The following is a 10,622-nucleotide window of genomic DNA, read 5'->3' as shown; positions in this document are numbered from 1 at the left end:
CCTAAGAGAGAGAGACCTCATCTTCCTTCAGGCATCTGGGGGGGTTCCATTTTGCCACCTGAAGCCACAGACTTGGGGGGGGGGGTTGTGCACGGTGGCCACAAGCAAGAGAAGAAAAGGATTTGGGTGCTTTAAGGGTGGCCTCAGGTAGGGTTGCCAACCTCCCTGTGTTGCCTGCAGATCTCCCAGAATTCCAGCTGATCCTCAGGCAACAGAAAATGGCTACTTGGCAGGGTGGTGTCGATTAGACATCGAGGGAGGTCCCAGTCCTTCCCAAACCCCTCCATCTGTACTCTCCACCCCCCACATTTCAGGTGTTTCTCACCCAGGGGTTGGGTTGCCAATTCCCCTTTAGCTGGCCAGAAGTATGCAAGCAAGAGGCAGTGCAGGAGGTTAGGAAAAGGGAGGCTGGTGAAAGTTGGATCGAGATGATTTCAAAGGGATCCTCATGAATGATTGCGGTGCAATCTGTAGCTATGGCCACAGTCTGTGACTGGACACTTAATATGGGTGACCAAATGCGAAAATTGCGAGGATGCATGAGAGTTTGTGCTTCAAAACCACATTTTTGTGCCATGGCAGTGCCATAAAGCAGTGGATCCATGATTTTTGTGGCACTGTCAATGATTATTGAACTGTGACTGGAGAGTGCATTTTGGGGGTGGACCAAATGCAAAGATTGTGAGAATCCATCAGGACCTATTGTTTGGAAATACTGTTTTCCACTGCAGCAGCAACATTGAGTGGCAGATCCATGATTTTGGAGGAATGGATCCTTGAGCTATGGACAGTATAAGCAATGAGGTAATGGATTTTACTTGGCTTGCACAAGACATTTAGAGAGAGAAACACCTTTTCCAAGCCAGCCAACGGGGTGGTGGGGGCTTCAAGAGCCAAACAATATATGTGAAAGAGCCACATGTGGCTCCCTCATCCATGCTTTGGAACCATGGGAACACCAGAAGCAGTGGATCCTTGATTCTTGCATTGACATCTGTGACTACAGACAAGATAAGTGAATTGATAAATTTGATGTGACCCGATGTAGAAATTATGCGGATCCATGAGGATCGGTTGTTTGTAACCACATTCTTGCAGCATGGTGGAGCCACAGAGTTGTGAATGTAGAGATGTCTGGGGGGGGGGCGTCGCTGATTCATGGCGGACGTGTTTTAAACTAGCTCTGATCTCTTTCTCTCCTTACCTGCGTTAAAGACACTATGAATAGCTTCAGTCATCCCGAAAAATGAAGAGAGGTGCAAGAAGGAATTCCGGATCAGTTAAAAAGGCTGCTAAACCGGTAGAAAGTTTTTTCCCTCTACTTATAACAAAAAATCCCCAGGTGATAACGGCCCTTAAAAGAGTGGGAAAATGGTGTCCGTTACTAACTCCCCCTCGTTCTGATTCCAGTGAGGAGAATGACGGAACTCCTATTACAAAAAAAGACCTAGCTACTTTTAAAGACGAGCTTTGTATGTTCTTCACGAACTCGATGCCCAACTTATTGCAACCAGTTAACGTCAAACTTGATTCCCTTGCGGTAGAATTGAAAGAAACCTCTAAAGTGGCTGAAAATGCCACGGAGATGATTTATGCAGCACAAGATGAAATAAAGGCCCTTCAAAGCTTTGAGATAAGGGTGACGGAGAGAATTATGGAGTTAGAAAATCGTTGGCGTGAGCGAAATCTGAAAGTAAGGGGGGTCGAGGAGGGCACGGAAGATAATAAAACAATAACAAAACTAATGAATGAATAGCTTGAAAAGACTGTAGATCTTGAGGGTTTTTCACCTAATGCCTTTAGTAAAGCATATGGAATAGGGTCGAAAGCCTTTATTGGGAGAAACAAACCCAGAGATATCCTCTTGCAATTTGACTCAGTGGAGCTTCGAGATGCAGTTCTGTGGGAGGCGCGAAAATATGACTTTAAATTTAAAGGGAAAAAAGTTTTATTCCTTACTGACTTATCACTTAAGACATTAAAGAAGAGGCGTTTATTTAAAGTTGCATCTTCAAAACTCTTTGAAAAGAGAACCAGATTTCAGTGGGGTCCGGTGTCAGACATCTTGGTCTTCAAAAATAGCGCGCTTTTCCAGGCTTCAGACGGTATTACAGGCAAAGCGCTACTGACAGCTCTTAACGTTCCAATCACCCAGGAAGAGGAAGAAATGCTGATGTCTAACTCTCAACAGGAAAATTAGCCTAGTTAAAATGTTTTCATAACATTGTGCCCAATGAGGATCTTTAGACTGTAACAAATACTATATTAATCTGCTTTCGTTCCGTTATAGAGACCGGCGACAAATAAGGATTCGGGATGGATAAGAGAAGTTCCTTTATTGCCGCTGAATCTACAGGGGTGTTTATGCTGATGTGAACTTCATAAGATTTTCTTTGGTTCCAGGGTTTAAATTGAACCTGACTGATGTCAATTTTTTCCTATGATCTAAGTCATTATATTATAATCTGTTGCTTAAAATGAAATATGTATATACATATAGGATAAGCAACTTTAACTCCAATAATTAATTATAAGTACTTAGTCAAGTTTAGTGCTTAGAACAAAACTGATTATGGTTGTAGAGTTTAATAATTGGTATTCTTGTTTAAAGTAGCAAGGTCAAGTCAAATATGTCTTTCTTAGATAAGTTCTTAAAGTTAGATTTGTATGATATGAAACACAAAATGCAGTAAAGATGTTTAGTTCAGTAGTTTTATTGAGATGGGGGATAGTTTTTTGGGGGGAGAGGAGAGTGAGAAGGAGAGGGTGGGGAAATAGATGGAAGAGGGGTAGAGAAAGGGGAGGAGGGGAAGGGGAGAAGGAGGGGGAGGAAAGGGTGGGGGAGAAAAAGAAAAGAAAATTTGAGAGGGGAAAAAATAAAATAAATTAGTAATATTTATATATATATATATGCATACATATATGTGTATATATATTATTATTAATTCAAAGTTAATTTATGATAATAGGTATTTGTTTTGTAGGTAATACTTTATGGAATAATTTAATGAGCCTGCTCTTATTGATAATTATTGTAAGGAAAACAATATTACTTTTTTTTTTGTATCTACCAGAGTGATATTGAATCATTATTTCATTTATTTATTTATCTGAGATTTATATCCCGCCCTTCCCACCAGGTGGCTCAGGGCGGCTTACAACATATAAAACTAACATAAAAATATAAAATTAAGCATTAAAATTAACATTTCATAATTTATAGTTAAAAATCTAAACATTTGTTATATACATAAACGTTAAAATCAGACAGCGGTCTTAGAGCTACACTCAGTTCAAATTCAATTTCAGGTTCAGTGTTCAATATTCAGTATTCAGCATTCAGTGCCGGTTAGTTGTGGGCCACTAGGCAGAGTATAATTTTAAATACAATGTTGTACTGCATATTAAGGTGGAAAATATTTGTTTACAAATGTACAGAAGGCTTATTGTTAATGAATGAGTAATAGACCAATGAATGGACCATCAACCCAACTGTCGTTTCCTTTGTCCAACGGAACCCTTGACAAAGACTAGAAGACAGAAGAAGAGGAAGACCATCTCCTGTCAGAGCCAAGTCTTTTGTCTAATCCGGGTGATACCTAGGCCAATATGTTTATTTTGTTCTTGTAATAGACCTATTATTTTTAAAGATAATATGTATTAATTGTGAAACATTTGGTAGGTATCTTTTGATTTTCTAATGCTGAATTCTGTTTATAGATTTTATTGACTAATCACCTGAAAGTTACACCATTTCTAAGGGCATATACATGTTCTTGTAAATATTGATTTTGTTGGAGTAATAGATTCAGTTTTGACAATCAAATATTTTTCCTAACAAGATCTTGTTTCTAGTATAGGATCTTTGTTTAAAGGGGGAAAAACAATAACAATAATGATAATATAGGAAAGGATTGATATTAATTAAAGATGGAATATAATGTAGATCAAATAAAGAATCTAATATAGCATTCTTCATACTGCTAAGAGTTATTCATAGTAAAATACAACTTGAAGATGGAGGGAAGAGTGGTTATTGTAACTAAGCTAAATTTAATAAAACGGCCCCCACAGTAATACTTGTATTTGTAATAATTTGTTAGTTAGTTATAGTTCCTTAAGGAGAGTATTTTAATTAATCTCTCCTAAGCCTCTTATTCTTTTGAGGAGTGGAACTGTGTCCCACTAGTTGAGGATTGTTATATAGTTAGTAGTTTACGAAGTTATCTTGTTTGTTAAATTTTATTAGTAAGCTTTCCTGCTAGATTGCTTACAAATAATTAGACACAAAATTAGCAATAAAAATGTCTAAACTTATTAAAATAACTTTGTGGAATTGCAGAGGGTTAGGGAAAAAATAAAATAAATTAGTAATATTTATATATATATATATGCATACATATATGTGTATATATATTATTATTAATTCTCTGTTGTCACCTTCTTAGATAAGCCCATCTAATCTTAAGTGCTCCCCACCCAGTAGTCATCTCTATTCTTCTCCCCAGCTGTCACCTTGGAGCCGCCTCAGGTCCATTTCAACCTGAAAGTTTACTCAGGTACTCCTGGACCAAACTTGGTCATTGGTCAGCCATGGCATCCAATTTGGTGCCACCAATGACCTTCCTATTGCCTACTGCAGAAGTCCAGCCCTTATGGTCACTGCAGAGCCTCCCCCTTCTCCTCCCATCCCCCGAGGGCTCAAGAGAGTCCTTATAACCTGTGGACTAGCTACCCACAGGTGTGCTTCTATCAGTATCCCACCTTCCGCTGCATAGATCCATCCCCGATTCCTGATCAGTCTCGGGTCCCTTACCCACGCCCTCACTCGTTGCCCATTGGAGCCTTCCTCGAAGACTACAATAGGTAAATATTACCCTGTGTGTCTATCCTTTATGTTCCCCTATCTATCTAATTTCCTAGGACTGTATGTGTGATTGTATGAGCATTTTATCCTGTATGAAAGACTATATTTTTCTCAATAACTTTTAATTGGTTTTACTAAATTAGAGTCCCTATTATTTTAAGCATTACTCTCTGGATGGTTAATCTTGTATACATTGGGAAAACGATCCCTAGTGAGCCAGGTGCCCACCTGACTAATTCCCCAACCTCGTTTTGAGGGCATTTCGGCTTACAGGGGAGGCCCCGTAACAGACACATTCGAGAGGGAGCAGGCCCACTAGGATTCACATTCAGTTGCCTGATAGCCTTTGGAACCCTCAGTGATTGTTTGGGGCTCCTTGTTTTAGTATCGGGGATAAACCTGACTCTCTCAGCTCAGTTTTTTTGTAGATCCGGTCAGTTACACGTATGCCCACGCTTCCGTCTTTCTGGGTTCTAGGAGAGTCATCAAAACTCATTCGCTACGAGGGATGGCTCTGACATAAATGTCACTTTGTCAGTGCAGGCTGTGCATATTGTAAAATATAACATGAGGTATCGGAGATATAAAATTTATAAAGTTGATTTCAGATGCTGAATGGCCATAGCAGGTCAATCACAATACTGAGCTTGAATAGATTAGGTGTGATATGTAGAGGGATAATGCGTGTTGGAGATACCAGTATTGCTACTGAGACAGGAAACCGAGGTCTCAGTTTGGTCCAGGAGGATACAAGGAATAAATAGACGTACCTCTGAAATTAGAGACCACAACATTCAAAAACTAGTGGGGGAACATTTAACTTCCCAGACATTCAGTTGCTGATGTAAGATTAACAGTTCTCTTACAAAGGAATTTCAATGGCATATTGTCAAAGTGTCCCTTGCCATGAGCACTTCCATGTTGGTTCAGATTCAGAGAGCCAGTTTGGTGTAGTGGTTAAGTGTGCGGACCCTTATCTGGGAGAACCGGGTTTGATTCCCCACTCCTCCACTTGCACCTGCTAGCATGGCCTTGGGTCAGCCATAGCTCTGGCAGAGGTTGTCCTTGAAAGGGCAGCTGCTGTGAGAGCCCTCTCCAGCCCCACCCACCTCACTGGGTGTCTGTTGTGGGGGAGGAAGGTAAAGGAGATTGTGAGCCGCTCTTAGACTCTTCGGAGTGGAGGGCGGGATATAAATCCAATATCTTCTTCTTCTTCTTGTAACATAAAGACATTTGATGACACGTATCATAAAAGCAGCAAGAATTTTGGTTGCACAACATTGGAAGCAGCAGGAAATACCGAAAAAACAAGTTTTAATAGACAAGATCCTAGAGTCTGCGGAAGTGGACCCACCTTCATCTTTTCTGAAGGGCAAATCTATAAAAGATGTAAAACAAATTTGGAAACCTTTTTACGACTGGTTGAACGTTTCGCTCTAAATTTTTATATTATAAAAGTTGCGTATTGTTTTTTATCCCCGCATTTGTAAAAGTTCACGTGTGAATTAGATAGATAGATAGATAGATAGATGAATTTATTGTCATTGTTCTCAACAAAAAGAGAGCAACGAAATGAGGTGCTCTTCCACAAACATACCAACACATCAAACACACATATTCATAAACCATTTAAATACATCTGAAACCATTAAACCATTTAAACCATTAAAACCATTTAAATACATCTAAAACGGATAAACATTCATAAAACCATTAAAACCATTTAAACCCTTAAATAAACATTCATAAAACCATTAAACATTCATAAAACCATTAAAACCATTTAAACCATTAAATACATCTAAAACAGATAATCCTTCATAACCCTGCATTTAACCTAACCACAGCACTTGGATAGAAACTGTCCTTAAATCTGTTTGTCCTAGCCTTCAACACTCTATATCGTCTACCTGACGGTAAGATCTCAAAAAGCAAATGGCCCAGATGTGTATGGTCCCTTAGGATCATTTGTATCTTCCTTTTACATGCCATATTATACAGATCCACCAATGAGGGGAGAGAACATCCACAAATCTTTTGTGCTCTTCTCGTCACTCTTTGGAGCACCCTTCTCTCTGCTTCCGTGCAGCTCCCAAACCACGCGCAGAGGCAATAAGATAAAATGCTCTCAATGGAACTACGATAAAAGGCAACCAGCAGACTCCCTGACAGTTGTAGTGATCTTAAGAGTCTTAAGTAGTATAGTCGTTGCTGGGCCTTTTTCTCTAGAGCTAAAGTATTTGCCCCCCATGTTAGATCCTGTTTCATGGTAATTCCCAGAAACTTCCATTCTGTCACCTGTTCTACCATAACACCATCAATAAACAACGGCTGGGTGTCCAAACTACTCTTCCTGTAATCCACTATAATTTCCTTCGTCTTATTTATATTTAAAATAAGATTATTTACTTTACACCAAAGGGACAGCTGTTGAACTTCCCTCCTGTACGCAGACTCATCATCTTCAGAGATGAGCCCTACCAACGTTGTATCATCTGCATACTTAATGATTTTGTTACTCAGACTGCTGGAAACACAATCAGATGTGTAAATAGTGAAAAGAAGTGGACTCAAGACACATCCCTGAGGGGTGCCAGTATTTAAGATCTTCACGGAGGAAATATATCCATCCATTTTAACCCTTTGTGAACGACCTGACAAAAAATTCAAAATCCACTCACATATAGAGTCCGACAGCTTCAAATCTTTAAGCTTAGACAACAATCTATGGGGTGATATTGTATTAAAAGCAGAACTAAAATCTGCAAACAACATTCTAACATACGTCCCCTTTTTATCCAAATGCGATAAAGCAGTATAAAGAACAGTATTAACAGCATCCTCAGTAGATCTATTTTTCCTGTAAGCAAACTGATATTCATCAAAAATAACAGGAAGGCAGGAAATAATATATTTTCGAACTAATTGTTCAAAACACTTCATTATCACAGAAGTCAAGGCCACTGGCCTATAGTCATTTAAAACCTTTGCTGGCATCCTCTTTGGTATTGGGACAATAAGGGAAGCCTTCAAACAAGTGGGAACAATGGATTGTGACAAAGAACGATTGAAAATCTCAGTCCACACCCCGGCTAACTGCCCTGCACATTCCTTTACCACACAACCAGGGATATTATCGGGACCTGCAGCCTTTCTAGAATTTACTGCCTTCATTATACACCTAACATCGTGCTCCCTCACAACGAAAGGAGCACCTTGCTCGGTCCCCAATGATGATGTTACTAGTAATTCCGCTTCCTTTTGATCCACTTCAAACCGGGCATAAAAAGTATTTAACTCCTCTGCCAGCTCCTGCTTTCCATTCGTACTAGCCTTTAGCGCCTTGAAATTAGTTAACTGCTGAATCCCCTGCCAGGCTTGTCTCAAATTATTCTGAGAAAGCCATTCTTCTATCCTGCCCTTATATGCAGCTTTGGCCTGTTTAATACCCCGCTTCAAATTTGCTCTGGCCACACTGTAAAGTGAGGCATCCCCAGACTTAAAAGCCTTATATCTCCTATGCAAGAGAAACCTAACAGTGCCAGTCATCCATGGCTTTTGATTTGGATAGGTTCGAATACACTTGTTTGTTGTAACAATATCAATACAGTGGGCCATATACCCCAAAACTGTATCTGTATAACACTCTAGGTCTGGATGTTCAAAGATGTCCCAATTTGTTCGTTCAAAGCAGTCTTGAAGCTGCATAGTCGCCCCCACAGGCCAGCATCTCACTGTCCTAGTTACAATCACAATTAGCAGATTACTTAAAGCAAACTTTTAGCCTATAAGCTTGATTATGTAAATAATGGAATAATATTTCACATATGAATGGTGCAGAAAATAAAATGATTAATTTCCTTCCCTTTCTCCCCTTTTTCTTTTCTATATCCCCTATTTTTATTAACAAACTGAATCAAATATATTGAAACGGATTCTTGTAACATTAGGCATTGTAGTTGTAGAAGCAGTCACCTAAATCGTCACGTATTGTGTCTGTGAAACTTACATGTATCCTTTTTTCATCCTGAGGTATATGGTCCGCTTGGGTCTCTACTCTCAGAGACCATAGCTTGGCTGCAGCTGGTTCTAAGTGCAACGTGAAAGGGGGGGGCAGAAGGCGTACTGCTTCATTAGTAGGTAAAGGGCACTTTTGACTCAATCAATAACAGTCTGAACCAAACAATATATCTGTCTGTACCTGGTTTACCAGTTCTATCCAGACCTAGTCTTGCCTATAACAGCTTTGTTATATCAATAAAGCTTTCTATGAATAAATCAACATAGAGCTCATCATTAATGAAGACTGTGCAGCACTTGACACACCTTAGAAAGAGAGACTGCTGAATTGCAACAGATAATGAAATGCAATGCATCCTCCAGGACTGAATTGAGACCTAGGTTTCCTGTCTCATTACCAACGCCTACTATTGTCATTTGGCATCTGAAGTCCCTCCATTTCCCCAAGATATAAGGACCAATGGACTCATGTTCTAGCTCTATTTGAAGAAGTGTGAAGTGACACAAGAAAGCTCATGCTTTGCGACAAATTTTCTTAGGTGCTACTGGACTCTTGCTCCTTTCTTCTAATAAAGATTACAACCTGTACTCTTAGGCTTTTTTCTTGCACCTGCTGAGATGGCCTTGGGTCAGCCATAGCTTTTATAGAGGCTGTCCTTGAAAGGGCAGCTGCTGTAAAAGCACTCTCAGCCCCACCTACCCCACAGGATGTTTGTTGTGGGGGGGGGGGGGGAGGTAGAGATTGTGACCGCTCTGAGACTCTGAGATTCAGAGTATAGGGCGGGATATAAATCTAAAATCTTCTTCTTCTTCGTCGTCTATTTAAACTGGAGAGGGAATCAAAATTACATTCTCAACTTACAGATACAGACCTAACCAGCACACGCAATATTGCTACAGCACAACTGTGGGAGAGGTGGAAGAGAAGATTTGGATGGAGTAATTCAGTGAAAGAGAGGTGAGTTATCAAAGACTCCTAAATAAAGGAAACACTGTAAGGCTGATCATTCAGTAAGTATGTTTGTATATTAAGTAAAAAATAATATTGTTAATTGGGTTGCAGTCCAAGCTCTGCTCACGACCTGAGTTCGATCCCAGTGGAAGCTGGGTTTAGGTAATAATAATAATAATACTTTTTATTTATATCCTGCACTCCCCGCAAAGCAGGCTCAGGGTGGCTCACAACACGTAAATACAATGTACAGTAAAACCAAGTAAAACAATATACAATAATTACAATTTCAATTATAAAATCATCCTTAAAATCATTAAAACTTGCATAAGATTAACATTATGGTGCTATAGTTAAGACCTTCCATAAAATTCAGTGACTAAAACGTAAAACATATCCAACAGGACTTTCTTGGCTCGGTATTAAGTGAAGGCTATTTTAAAGAGGTGGGTCTTGCAGGCCCTGCGGAATTGGTCTAAACATTGCAGGGCCCGTACCTCCTCCGGGAGTTGGTTCCACAGTAGGGGAGCTGCTATGGAGAAGGCCCGATCCCGGGTGGTCTTCAATCTAGCCTCCCTTGGCCCAGGGATATTCAGATGGTTCTTTCTAGCTGACCTCAGCGCTCTCTGGGGTTCATACAGGGAGGTAGTTGGCTCAAAGTTGACTCAGCCTTCCATCCTTCCGAGGTCGGTAAAATGAGTACCCAGCTTGCTGGAGGGAAAGTGTAGATGACTGGGAAAGGCAATGGAAAACCACCCTGTAAAATCTGCTATGAAACCATCA

Source organism: Heteronotia binoei, chromosome 2 (genome assembly GCF_032191835.1).
Source record: "Heteronotia binoei isolate CCM8104 ecotype False Entrance Well chromosome 2, APGP_CSIRO_Hbin_v1, whole genome shotgun sequence".
In the NCBI taxonomy this organism is placed as follows: Eukaryota; Metazoa; Chordata; class Lepidosauria; order Squamata; family Gekkonidae; genus Heteronotia; species Heteronotia binoei.
The sequence above is the reverse complement of the archived record's forward strand: the minus strand, read 5'-3'. Positions refer to the sequence as shown.